We start from the raw sequence: 14,733 nt of genomic DNA, 5'->3' as shown, positions 1-14,733 counted from the left end.
AGGAGAAGAAGAAAGGGGAGAAGGAAGAGAAGAAGGAGGAGAGAAGGAGAAAGAGAAGGGAGAAGGAGAAGAAGGAGGAGGAGAAGGAGGAGGAGGAGGAGGAGGAAAAGGAGAAGAAGAAGAAGAAGAAGAAGAAGAAGAAGAAGAAGAAGAAGAAGAAGAAGAAGAAGAAGAAGAAGAAGAAGAAGAAGAGAAAAAGGAAAGAAAACAAAAAAGATTACTATCCAAAATTTCAAAGTATTTTAAAAATTAAAATTCCCAGGTTCAGATGGCCTCAGCCAATAATTTTAAAGGAGATGGAAGAAAAACACGGTCTTGATGAAACTTCTTATGATATATGAATTTTATTCTTCTGTATGGAAACAAGAGTGAAGAGCCAAATACCCTAACCTAAATGATGAAAGAGTCCATCCACATATACTTTGAAAGTAAAAACTAGTTTCACCTTACAGGTTTTTATAAACTAAAGCATAGAAAGATTTAATAACTTCCTCTGAGATACACAAGTGGCAGGGGGCAGAAGTGGGAGTTGTACACAGATTATAATGATTGCAAAGCTTACCTCCTAAGCCACCAAACTATACTGGGGGTGATTTTCCTTATATTACATAGCTTAAACCTCCACATAGTTGTCTACCTGATTATCCTTCATATTTGTGGGCTGGGTCTTCAGATGTCTGAAGTCATAGGGACTGTGGTTATGTAAGAATAAAAAAAAATCGCTAGAGGGTAAGTTCTTACTACAAATTAAGCTGTGTTTTAGTGTACTATGTCACGATCATTAAAACAAGCAACCCAAAATATATCTGTACATCAAGCACTGTTCTAAAAGTTTCCATGGACAGGCATATAAACATCATAATCATTCTATTATATAGGTATTCTAGTAAAATTCGCTTCAACAATGAAAAAGATTAGGCTTCAAAAAGGCTAATGTGCCTAAGTAACTTGACTCCATTTAGTAAATAACTGAGCAGGGATATAAAGCTTTTCATCCAATGATGAAGCCTTTGTTTTTTGCCAGTCCTGGGGCTTGAACTTAGGGCCTGGGCACTGTCCCTTAGCTTCTTTTGCTCAAGGAAAGCATTCTACCACTTGAGCCACAGCTCCACTTCTGCCTTTTTCTGTTTATGTGGTACTGAGGCTTCAAACCTAGGGCTTCATGCATGCTAGGCCAGCACCCTATCACTAAGCCATATTCCCAGCCTTGGTCATGCTCAAAGGTCTTCAGGTTCCTCAGAATGATAAGCATATCGGAAAGAAGAAGAAACTAAACTATCCATATACTTTCCAGAAACCCATCATGATCAAATGAAAGATACTCATAGTAACAGGACATCAGAAACATCAGCTAATTCTATCACACACAGACCTTACCCAGTCACTAGGTATTAAATACAAGGTAGGAAGTAGAGACCTAAAGTAGATCTGCTCTTTAAAGTGAATTGCCAGTGAATGGGTAAGATGATACTAAATTACTTACAAAAGCACCTAGATATGTAAACATCTAGCCACTGATGTGAGCTCTAATACCTATTTTGTGAGCTCAAAAAGGGACTTCCTCAGAGAATATCCAGTCAAGAGCAAGAGAACACTCCTTGGCATGTGGTTTGTCAAGGTGTCAGTTTTCATCCTCTACCCAGGTGGGCACTCTTGCAATGTGAGCAATAGGGTGTCTAGGTGCAAGTAGCCTAGCTACATTCATGATCTAGAGCCACATACCAGCATCTGAAATCCCAGCTCTGTCCTTTGTTAAATGTATGACCATAATCAACTTGTTTAATTTCCCACTGCTTCAATTTTCCCATATGTAAGACAATAAAAGCAGAACTGTATAGGAGTATTATTACTATAAGAATTCAAAGTGTAAAATGCATCTAAATTGCATAGGACAGTGCCAAGTATGTATCAAGTATTAATTAGCGTTTGCTGACTATATATGTGTATTTGATTTCTTAAACAGCTTTTCTTAGTGTAAGAATAAGTCGTATTTGAAAAGTTTCTTACGTCTATGCATGGGTATAAACACAACTTCCTCTGAGGAAAAGAGGAAAGTAACTTCAGGGATTCACATTGTTCACCCACTGTTGGGTTTGCTCTGACAGTTTTAAAAAATCCAAAGCTCATTTAAAATTGTGCTTTCATTGTAGGAGTGTGGATCCTCTTTTATACAGACGGTAAGCAGCATCAAGAACCACAAAATCACAACCACAACTACCAGACCATCAATGGCCACATGTTTGCAAGGATGAGGTTCTCACTTTATCGTATTACCTATAAGTACATGATAAAGATACTTCAGTCATTCAGTATATGGGCGATGGTACGAAGGAAGTAGTAGTTCAAACTAAATGGCATTTTGAAGTTTACTTAGTTGCCTCTCTAAACCAAAATTTTCAACATATACTATTTATGACATAGGCCTACTTTATATAATTTCCAAATATGAAACTCCAAAATTGAATAAACCAATTTTTCAACAATAGATCGCAACACTTTGTATAATATTACACAATCACAGGACGTATCCTGTGGGTATTTATGGATGTTCTTTGCAGTCCTATCAAGTTTAAAGTGAGCTTTCTTTGCATGTCACCAATTCTTGTCTCAGAACAACTCTTCATCAGTACCCATGTGAATACATTCATAACACCACTGTATCTGGAGGAAATTTTAAAAATCCAAGTTGACTAGCCAGGAGATCACTGGCTGTAGATACATACATTGGGTAAGTACATTGTAAAATGATTCTCCCTACACTGACGGAGAATTGTCTGAAACAAAGGAAGCAAATTTCTGAGTTACATCCAGGAACATTGGAGGGACACAAACCAAACTCCACATACAAATGGAGTAGAAAGAGAAGATAGGCTCACTTTTAATTTTAATATCAATTGTACATTTTTATAAAGCCCTAACATTGATGGATATTCAAAACAACAAATTAGTGACCCTTCTATTAATCTGTCTTATTTGCTTATGACTACAATTATAGAACAGACTGTCTGAGATCTTAATAAACACACGTTAGTAAAAGAACATTTCCAGAGCCTAACTGGAATGCGAAGCCTCTCAGTTTTCCCCTTCACTTTGAAAAGTGAGAAATGACCAGCATTCACAACTTCTTATTCCCTCTGCTCCCCTCCCCATCTCCTTTGCAAATACTGGGGAAGAGCCTACTACTAAAACACAGGCATCAAGCACAGAGAAGAAAACAGATGTACTGAGATGCAGGGGCAGGGTTAGTATGTAAAAGCAGTGGTAACTGGGGAAGAAAAACAGTGTAAGAACGCATTCATGCTTGCGGAGAGAGTAGAAAAACTTGTAAAATGAGTAGAAACTCCGAGGAAAGACACGGAACCCAAAGCAGGAAATGTTGCTATCAATGAGGTATTTAGTTGGCAGGACGTCCTGGGAAATGAGCTCCGATAGTTGAGAGCTCCTGTATTCTCCAGCCTTGGCTCTCCAGGAGAAACTTGTAAGATTGTTTTGCATGTCTGAGAGAAGTGCTTTGACTTCCTTAGCAGAAGGCATTAGGTACGAATTATCTCATTCACTTCCAAGATCTTATCTATTGCTAGCTTATTCCCCTTAGACACAGAATGATTGTTGCTTAACCTCATCTTCACTTTCAATGGGATGCGTCTTCCACTAAAGTGGTTTAAATAATCTACAAGTCAACCCTGACAGCATCACTACCAGACGCCCACTCCCCCAAGTCTCTAATAAAGAACAGATGGGAACAGATGAGTACAGGCAGTGGGGTGATGCTCTGGGACCTCTTAATTACCTCTCCCCCAAATTTCCAAGAGTCGTGGACCTCAGGAGCCCCGGCCTGGTCTTGGGCCACGAAGAAACCTCCAGAAAACACTTTATCTCCAGAGATCTGGCGATCACGTGACTCTCCCCCTCACGACCCCCCCCAAGCTTTCCCTGCAGTCAAACAATTTCCATTTTTCTTCTCCCGAGTTGAACCCCTTGCGTACCCACCCCCACCCATTCCTGCCCCCCTCCCCAACTTCCTTCCACTGACGGCGAGGCGAGGCCTCGGGGTATCTGCGCTGAGCACTGGCCTAGGGCTACCGGGAGGTCGGAGGGCGCTGCCCCGCCTGGCCGCTGGGGAGATACAGGGCCTCCTCCTGGCCGCGCAGACACCCGGCGGGGCGGTGGACTGCGTGCAGCCCCGGGCACAGGCAGGGGCGCAGAAACTTACCTGTGCGGAGCCGTCCCGGAGCTCCCGCGTCGCCGTCAGCGGCTGCGCGGCCACCGCATCCCCGGCAGGCCGCCCCCCCAGCCCCCAGCCCGCACCCCACCCCACCCTACCAGCGCGTCCCGCGCCGCACTTTTCCGAGCCTGGGAACTTTTCCTGAAAGCCAGGAAGGTGGGAAGTGGGGGTGGGGTGGGGCTCTGCGAGCGGAGCCGGAGGGTTTGGAGGGGGTTGTTTGTTTGTTTGTTTTTCTCCCCCCTCCCGCCCGATCTCTAGCAGAGATATTTTTTTAAAGACCATATGCTGGGAGAATATTATACTTTGCTCAAGGGCGACAGGGGAGCGGCCTAACTCTCACCTTTCGATCGATTTACTAAACAAACTAAAACGTGGGTGGAGATGTTAAACAGTAACCAGCAGCTTCAATGAAAACTGAAAGCAGCGCGCAGCCCGCATTTATTTCCCCGTTCTCCGGGCCCCGGGGCGGCCGGCGGGCGGGACAGCGAGTCCCAAACCCCGGCCGACTCGCACCGCCCCGTGGATCTCAGGGAGCTGCGCGATGCCACCCCGTGGCCAATTTCCAAGGCTCGGGGGCGCCCGAGGCGCACAGAGACCGGGTGGTTCGGAGCCAGCCACGCTGGTTCCCTGCCTCCCGCATCTAAGGAACCCGGGCCAGGCGGAGCGCCCGCAGCCGGAGGCCCCTGCCCGCGCACTTCCCGCCTCGCGGGTACCATTCTCCAGGCCCGCTCCCGGTCACGCCCCGTCCCGGGCTGTGTCCACCCTAGCTGGGGAAGTGCTTCAGGGAGAAGCCTGCAGACTCCTGAGTGCAGATCTGACTCGGAGCCAATGAGGTCCAGCAAAGGGCGGAAGTGTCTTTAAAGGGAATTAAATGGGTCCTGGGGGCACTCAGGGACTGCCAATCTCCCTCCTAAACCCCCACCCCTCCTCCTCCAACCAGGAGGTGAAGTTCTTCCTCCAGGCTCGAGACCACCGCAGCGCTGCTGGAGTTCTGGGAGCCTGGGGACTAGTTTTCTATTCTGGGCCGCCCGAGCTACCTGCGGTTTTAGTCATTAAGTGCCTTTTTACATATGTATCTGATAGAAAACTTCCCTTTCTCCTACACCCTGGGCGCCTTCCAGAACCTTCTTCCTCTATTCAAAAAACAAACAACTAAAATGATATTGGCTCCTCATTTGTTAGGCAGGAATAATAGAGTATATACATATATATATATAACATATATAATATATATTTAATGGCTCAGCAATTTAACTCTGAGATTTCTGGAATGAGTGACTTCAGGTCCAACAAGTAATTATGCTCCTGAGACAAATAGTTACTTAATCCGTAAGGGTTTTATTTTGGGGGATTGTTATTTTAAGACTGTAATAACAATGCCAGGGAGATCTAACGACAGGTGTTGTTTGTTTTGTGTGTATGTTTTTTTTCTTTTCTTTTTAGATCAGGTTTACTAAACTTTCTCAGTTTTCTCCTTCCAAATATGTTGCTGAAAGGCTCCTTTAAAAAACAAGTAGTTGGCTGTTTTAGAAATCAGAACAAAGGAGAGAGATCAGATATTATTTTTCTTTAAATCGAGCTTCTCAGTTAAACACAGTTCTTTGGGTACTCATTAAATGAGTAAGGGATCGGAAAAGCCTGTCAAGAAAAGAGGCCTCTGTCCTCATTGGCTTCAGGAAGCCAGCCAGACTGTAGAGGCAAAAAGAGTTGCAATTAACGGGTTGCATTTGTTATGCAAATCTCTCTCGGGCGAGATATTTACAGATCACCTGTGCACATTCCTTTTGAATATATATTTTCAGATATTTGGATAGCTAGGAAAGTTATCGAACTATTTGGTGAAATGCAAATATGTACATATAATTATATATAAATAACATGTTTCTGTATTATATATAATTTCCAATAAAAGAGTGAAGGTAAAAATCACAAGACAGGAATCCTCATCCTCACGCACAGGATTAATGGCATCTGGCTTCCCTCACTCCCAGCAAGGAAATAATATTTAATTCCAAATGTCTCTGTTTACTTCACTGTTAATCCGTTATGACGCTGCGTTTGGTTTTGGGTGATCAAATCCCCTTTAACGTGTGATAGGAACGCTGATCTACCAGGAAATAACCACACGTCCGGTGTCCAAAATATTTTAGCACAATAAGTACAGCTTTGGCCAGAGAATCTTAACAATAGTTTGGGTTTTGTTTCCCCCTTTCCCCACCCCTTCCCCTTTGAGAAAAGTTTAAGTAACCAGCCCATCTTCCTGAATCTAGGGGGAAAAAAAAGAGGGGTAGGGGGAGTAGCTTCGGATGGATGGATGGATGGATGGATGGATGGATGGATGGATGGATGGATGGATGAATAAGCGCCTTCATTTAAGAACCCAAAGGAAGTACCAGGAGTTCGCTTGGAAGTTTGTTTTTTTTTTTTTTACTACATAAACCAGTGCCAAACGTCCAAGCTTTAGAGCATCACTTATATTGTCCCTGAAACTAATTTATTACGATTCTCCATGGCTTAAACTGCAGAAGATGAAAAATGTACTCCAAGGAAGAGTGGTTCCTCCGACCCCCGGCGGGGTGGGGGTGGGGAGTGAACAATGAGTAGGAAGAAACCAGGATACTTTTTCAGGCAAAGGTTCTCAGAAGATGCAAAGTTGTGTTTCGCTAGCTGATGGATTGAGGCAAATTACAAACCTGTATTTCTGTTGCCTCTGCTGTTTTTACCTCAAACTGTAGCATCGAAAAACACTTTTCTATAATATCTCGTTTAGCCTGTATTTCCTTTTGTCTTTGGTAATCGGTTCTGTCTTCTTTCCCGAGCCACCCAGAGGCTAGGCTGGGGTTCAGATAGTATTCAATAAAACCCGAACCTCCCACTGAGCTCGCGAGCCCGGGTGGGGGTGGGGGTGGGGGGAGAGTGAATGGTCAGGACCGAAGCCTGAATCTCAGTAAAGTCTTCCTCATTTAAGCTTCTACACATTTCAGAGAATTCTCTGCTCCTTTGTCCTGTACTGATAAACCACCTTAATAGGTGAACGCCAAGTGTCCTCTTCGTGTCCTGGCGGTACTGGTGGCCGCTGCCACCCTGGCTGACTGGGTTGGGAACGCTGTCCGCTGCGCTCTCGGTGGTACCCACGCTGGAATTGGCCACTGCCCCGCATGGGAGAAATGAACATGGATAACAGCCCACCCTTGCTCCTGGTTACAGGCAGGAGAGGAAAGGGGGTGGGGATGCTCGTGCAGTGTTTCACTCCACACACACACATACACACACACACGCGCACACACAGACCCCTCCAGATTTAGGTAAAGCCTAGTGACATCTTCAAAGCCACTCGTATGTAAAGGGCAGTTAGGGAAATCAAGAGTCCGGAGCTGAGCTCAGCACGTCCCACTACTCCACCGGTGCATCTGTGCCTGACCCTGGGGCGCTAAAAAGGCCGGTTGCAGAATTTCTACAACTCCCTAGAGGCCGGTGCACGTTTTCTGCTTCAGAATGGAAGGCCAGGATTCCAAGCAGGGAGGAGGGGAAGGGCTGGGCCATGTTGGGTGGGGGTCAGAATGAGGGTAGGGACTGGTTCAGCCTTCAGCCTCGCGGAAAGCTTGGAATCTCAAGTTTTTGTTTTTGTTTCTTTTCTGCTGGCCTCCCTTTCTTTCAGTGAAATCCTTTTGCTCTCTAGCTTAGCCCAGAGCTACAATGCAAATCGCCAAGATGATAAAACCATAGATTCGCTCACGTGGCAAGATGGATGCGGGTTCATTTCATCTCTTCAGATTTTTTGTGCAGTCACTGCCTGGAAGCTCTGCCCCCTGGGCCTGGAGCCACTGCAGCCCGCCACTCAGATCCTCCCGTTTGGTTCCCTAGCCTGTTAGATTCTCGGTGAGGTGCCTCCCTTTTAACCGCTTGATTTTAACTTCATAGAACTTGAAAACGAAGGGGGAAAAAAATCATTCGAACTGGATGGATGAACCTGGGAAGGGGTTGACTGATGCATTCTTCACCTAAGGAAAAGGATCAGGCACCAAGTAAGCAATAATGCTTCAGGCAGGGTTTGGGGGACCTGCGTTGCAACTTGGCCCAGCATTGACCCCTATAAAAATCAGACTTTCTTTCACCCTGAAGTATCAGCTCAGAAACAGCACTGTTAAGTCTATAGAAGGAAGGCAATGGCAGTACTCCCAGAATTCTTTACCTGTTAATAAAAATGCAAAACCTAACATCTCAAATTGAACATCTAAATTGAAACTGCTCTGAGTATGTCCCACATCTGAGTGAGACACTGTGAAAATCGAACACTTAATAATTCTCAATGTCAGCGTATGGTTCTTGTGGAAGGAAAAAAAAAAAACACCAAAAACTAGTAGGCAGGCTTCTTTTCCCCACCCTCCTCTTTGTAAATTTCCTGCTGAAGTATTGATTGCCAAGGTCTCTGCAAGATTTGCAAACTTTTACAGTCATTTATGGTGCATGCAATAAAACAAGGTGATATGAATAAGCTAGTTCAAGGTGTAATGCAAAGATGTATTCGGTGCCCTTGGCAACTATCTGTGAGACCTGTTTGTCTTTGCAGAACACACCCTTCTCTGCAATGAACCCCTCTGCAACAAAGATTGGGCCTTTACATTTCCAGAGCCTTGGCCCTTTAGTGGAAGTACACACGCCCTTCAGAGCAGAAAAGACAATTATTTCAGCCTCATTTCAAAGCAGGAAAAGACCCTTCTAAATAAACCTGGGGCAAAACAGGAAAATGAATCTTTAAAGATCCCTACTTCCCTACTGTCTCTTTTCAAAAAGAAAATTAAATTGATCACTAATTTACAATGTAATCTCTAACTGCACCTTGCATAACATTGTTCCATAGTACCTTCAACTGTGAGAAAATAAAAGGATTGAGATTATACCCTGAGACACTATTTGGGGTTGCATGTGTCCAAAGAAGAAGAAAAAAATCCTGAACATTTCCTATAAATAAATAAATAAATAAAATGACTATTTGAATGCAGATTCATCGAATATTTTAGTTTTACAATTTTTAAAGTAAATGCTCAAGGGGACTCCTATTTTACTCCAGAATTGTAGGTAAAAGCTAAATTGCTTACTAGAAATCCTATACTCCTTTACCGGTTTCACCAGTCTTTTTTTTTTTCTTTCTAAATTTTCCCTTTTAAAGCTATCTATAAAAGATGGGTGTGGAAAGAGGAGAGAGTTAGACAGGCTTTGCTAAAATTTCCTACTTTCAACTGAGTCTGTCCCCCCCCCCCCATGTAGTGCTATAAGGAAGAATGGGTGACATACAGCTTCTGAAAGGTATTCAGAATCCTATACCTGCCATCTAGTGGGCATACACAAAAAATGCCAATTCCAGGTATCAACACTAAGTCTGTTTTCCTACTTACCAAACTAAAATCAATCCTTGGTGGGAGAGAGGGAAGAATTGTAACTTCAGCATAAAGGAAAGATCACAGAATAATTGTATAAAGAAGTTATATTTCATAATCATTCAAGTCGAAACAATTTTAGAAATCATTAAGGTCATTATCTTTGCTCAAATAATAAATTACTTTTTATTCCATTTCTCTACTGCATACCTTTATGTAGACTTAACTGTTTTCTTTTGGATTAAATTCATTATCTAGTTAATACATGAAAATTTATAATAGTCAAAAGAGGAAGGATGTAGCCCAACTGATAGAGCACCCACCTGAACTGCTTAAAAGAAAACTAACAGGTATTTCTTTCCTCTTTGAACTTTTAAAACATGTATACTGAAACATCCCCCATTTTTGCAAGAGAGAAAGGGGCTATTTACACTCTCACTTGAATTTGATGCCCTGATATATGTCTTCAAAAATTGACTTCATTAAATTTATTTTAAACTTAAATGCCATTTTTTGAGATCCACATTATGAAATGTACACATCTAAAGGATTTGCAGAAGGAACAGTCATTATAGGAAGTCACCACTCTATTTGAATGACAGCTGCCCCATCTTGCTAGTGCTTACTGTGTACCTGCCATCCTTTCACAACATTTAATTAGTTAACACATTGAGTATTTACAGCAGCCCTAGAAGAGTTGTATCCTTAACACCCTTTTATAGGTCAAGAAGCCGAGGATGGTAAATGAGAGCCCATGCTGCCGCGTGTCTTCCAGGTCATGTTGCCTTCCATAGAGAAAAGAAGAAAAAACACAACACTACAGTTTATGCTATAGGATAAAACTACAGAGACATGATAAATCCACAAGAAGGCTATGCTTGAATATACATGGTCTAAAACATCAGATAGCCAACTGAAAATGTAATAAAATCAGTTAATTACCACTCTGTAAAAACCAAGTACTAAGAAAAATATATTGTAAGCAGTAAATAACAGATTGATTTACCTCATCTTTTTAGCCTAATTTTGGACCAATAGAGACCCAAATCTTTATTGCTGATTAACCCTACAGTCTTTGTCCTCTTGGACTTTAATTTCAAGTAATATAAAGTTACTTATATCAAGGCAAACAATTCTTGAAAAATCTTACCAAAAGATTGCCAGATTGATCCTGTTCAATCATCTCAATTATCTTCTCTCCTTACTTCACACTAATTTCATATTGGATTCTCTAAGCAAAATTTACATTTATTGTGAACATATTTTTCTATTCTCTGTTCAAATTACTCTCTTTTTCTTAGGATAGTTAATTTATACATAGGAGCTAGTTAAAGAGTAAAGCATCTTAAATCATCCCAATTAAATACAATGCATTTGAATTTGCTCTCTGTGTCTTAGCTTAAATTTCCTCTTCTGGAGCACACTGATAATTTTAGCAAGGCAATGAATGGACAGTCAACGGCACAAAGTGTTTCTTTTTATGTTTTAATCCACAGTGTTTTAAACATTAATGATTAGATAGCACTGCATTTTGTAGGTATTAATTTAAGAGTAGTGAACGCTTTCAAAAGCTGACGGCAGCTGGCTCAGGACTCCTGCTATGGTTTAATACTCACGAGTGAAGCCACCAGTTCTGCCTTCCTGATCTCTTACATGCCTCCAATCAAGATCAGACAGTAGATAAAAGCTGAGACTAGAGCAGTCAGGCCCTTTGTATCTCTCTCGTGTTTCCATGTAGATCTAAGTGCACCTTCCTCTTCGCAGGAAGAAATATTGACGCTTTCACAGGAAGAGGAGATTCAACTCCTGTTTAAGGTTAATCCCTCCACCTGTGTTCTTGATCCAAGCCCTTCCTGCCTAGGCCTGGCCTTGTTCTATCAATTATTTCTTTTTCTTATATCTTCAAACTCCCCCTCTTCAATAGCATCTTCCCTGCAGGCTATAAATAAGTTCCAGACTTCACACACACACAGCCACACACACACACACACACAATTAAAAAACAAGAACAAAATTTTCTTTCTTTCTGGTCGCTCTCTGGTATTGTCTGGTCCTGCATTTTTTTATCCATTGCAGCCAAGATTCAGGAGCCAAGGCAATGTATGGTCTCCTTATCTACAACTTCCATTCACTCCTCCATCCATCATAATCCGGCTTAGTTTGTTCCACTCCGTGGACTCTGCTTTCTGAAAGGGCCTTAGTGGCCTCCTCATTGGTAAATCCAATAAGGACATGCTCAATCCTTGTATTAAAACCACCAGAATCTATGTCTAACCTTCTTAATATTCTTTTATCTACATTTTTCACTTCTTTGCTCCAACCATCTTATGACAACTGGTGTTTCCTAAGATTTTTCTCTTAGACATTTTTCTTCTCACTCTTCCTGGCAATCCCATGTACTCTCACAATGCTATCTACCAAAACATTGGCTGCTGATTCTCTAAACTATACGCAACCACAAATCTTTCTTTAAGGAGTACCTTTGGCTGACTAGCAACCTTCTAATGTTTATTATGTCCTTCATTGGCACTTCAAACTCAGTATTTCCAAAAATCTTCTAAACTTATGTTTCTTTTTTTTTGGGGGGGATCCGGTCATGGGGCCTGAACTCTGAGCCTGGGCACTGTCCCTCAGCTCTTCAGCTCAAGGCTAGCGCTCTACCACTTGAGCCATAGCGCCACTTCCAGCTTTTTTTCTTTTTGCTTATGTGGTGCTGGGGAATTGAACCCAGGGCCTCATGCATGCAAGGCAAGTGTTCTATCACTGAGCTACCTCCCCAGCCCCAAACTTATGTTTCTTGTTAGATGACTTGATTGATGGCATCATTATCCACCTTTTTGTCTAAGCCAGAATACCTGGAAGCATCAGTAACTTCAGTAACTTCACGTTCTCCATTATCTCAAGTTATTATTTTGGTTTATCTACTTCAGTGCGTTAAAGTAAGGATTTTACTTTATGTCATATTATTAGTCCGGAAGTAGACAGTCCAAACCTGGTAGGGCAGCTAAACAATGCTTCCAGGTCTCAAGTACTTTCTGATTTTCTATCTTACTGTCCTGAATAGAAGATTTCCATCTACATCCAGATAGCAAGGCAGAGGCAGAGCGAGTGGCCTCCGAGTCATGTAATCACCTTGAGAATCACCTCCCTTTAGACAACTGCATGATCACCTGACATATCTGCCTCATTGTTCAGAAACGGATCATGAACATATAATCCACAGGTGGAGGTTATAGGAAATATAGTCTGTAGCCAGATGACCAAATCACAATTATTTTGCATCGACAAATAATGAGTAAGTTGTGTTTTACAGAGTAATAAGTCACTTTACAACTTAATAATGATCATTAGAGCTAACAGGTTTTGGAGTAGCAGAATAATCTTGAGATAGCCTGGCTGAAGCTGGATTTTTGTCTAGAACTTCATCTAGGAATCCTGGGCCTCCCTCTTCTCATCCTCCAGGGAGCTAAGATTTCTTCCCATGGTGGACATAGGTGTTCCCAGAAGAAAGAACACAAGCATCAATGTACTATTATACATTAAGAATAATATTAAGAATTTATTTATTTAATCATGTGGCACTTATGATTGAACCCAGAGCCATATATATGCTTGAGCTATACCCTTGGCCCAGAGATCTTGTTTCTATCACATTTATTAATATTTCACTGAACAAAGTCAATCATATATCCTAACCAAGAATCACAGATTAGAAAGATGGATTCTGTTTCCTGACAGGAGGTTGGAAAAATGAAAATGCTTATAGTAGTATGGCTGGACTTGAAATAGGGAAATTTTGGAAGCAATGAAGTTTAAATGAGATAATAAGGATGGGGCCTTGATTTGATAAGATTCCTGTCTTTACAAGAAGAGAAATACACACACAAAGTCACCTTTTTTTTTCTTTTCCTCATAGACAAATAATGAGAAAAGACATTGTGAGGAGTTAGACCAAGAAATTTTATATCTCCCAACCAGCATGTATCCCCCTCATCTGCCCATGCTGGGTGAGCTCTGTCTTTTACTTGCCAGAGAATTGACCAGAAAACAAAATGGAAGGAGCCTTGACCTTGAACATCAAGGCATCAAAACTATATCAAATAAACTTTCATGCATAAGTCACTCCGTCTGTGATAGTATTTCCTTATAGCAGCTCAGGTAGACAAATACAACTGTCTTTTATGTAATTATAAGGTTTTAAAATTATTATTTGTAGGCAGTGTTTTGATCTCTTGACTGGATTTTGACTGACATAGGGGAAGGCGATGGTGAGACAATAGAAGAGAAATGTATGTGTGAGATTCCCTCCATCTATTATTTCCCATGGGTCAAAGTTCTCAATGTCCAATGTTTTGCTCATAGGGAATAAGTTACTGTGTGGTATCTCCTATGGAATGAGGGAAAGGATTAGATTCAGGAAGCAAAACTGCAAGAAGTCCCAACTATAGTTGTTTGCCTTGCTGGGTAGAGCACCTATAGTGTTTATCAGGGGGTGTGCAAGGAATTGATCCACAGAATTATCATCCAGCTCATGGGTTCTATCAGTCTTAATTGCAAAACTAAGCACAGTGGTAGAAGAGATTCTCCAGATGCTCCACTGTAGGGATATATGCATGAGAGAGAAAAAGAAGCCCTTGTTTTTTAACCTGAAACTCGTGGGTTTGTTTGAGTATGTGCTAGCCAATTTTAACTGAAGTATAAGTGGGATATTCTTTTGAAATAGGCTACATTGTCTTGAAGTATGTCTGTAAATCATATTGAAATTCTCAAAAGGACTGGGCATATATAGTGGTAAGAAAAGTGAGCCCCCAAACTGGAATCAATGAAGTGTGTCAGTGAAGCATTTGGTAAACTTTTGACCATATTAACTTGAGAGTCAGGTTATATATTTAGTGAAATTTAGCTCCAGGAAGCAGCACAGAAGATATATGTTAGCATGAATAACTGTTGTTCTTTGCTATGCTTTCTAAGCATTATAAGAATAAAAAAAAGCTTCCAATATGTAACAGAAGAGAAAGGGAATTAAAAAATATCAGTAGGGGCTGGGAAGGTGGCTCAGTGGTAGAGTGCTTGCCTTGCATGCATGAGGCCCTGGGTTCGATTCCTCAGCACCACATAAGCAGAAAAAGC

At 41.8% G+C, this 14,733-nt stretch overlaps 1 protein-coding gene across 1 annotated transcript in view; it reads right to left on the bottom strand.

Annotated features, from left to right (window-relative positions):
* Nucleotides 1-4,279, bottom strand: part of Hnf4g (hepatocyte nuclear factor 4, gamma) — a 112,678-nt gene extending 108,399 nt beyond the window's left edge. The window contains exon 1 of the mRNA XM_013028456.1: nt 4,214-4,279. The gene's annotated coding sequence lies outside the window, so the exon portion shown is untranslated. The remainder of the gene's footprint in view (nt 1-4,213) is intronic.
* Nucleotides 4,280-14,733: the final 10,454 nt, after the last annotated feature.

The sequence above is a fragment of the Dipodomys ordii genome, unplaced genomic scaffold, assembly GCF_000151885.1.
Source record: "Dipodomys ordii isolate 6190 unplaced genomic scaffold, Dord_2.0 Scaffold109, whole genome shotgun sequence".
In the NCBI taxonomy this organism is placed as follows: Eukaryota; Metazoa; Chordata; class Mammalia; order Rodentia; family Heteromyidae; genus Dipodomys; species Dipodomys ordii.
The sequence above is the reverse complement of the archived record's forward strand: the minus strand, read 5'-3'. Positions and strand labels throughout refer to the sequence as shown.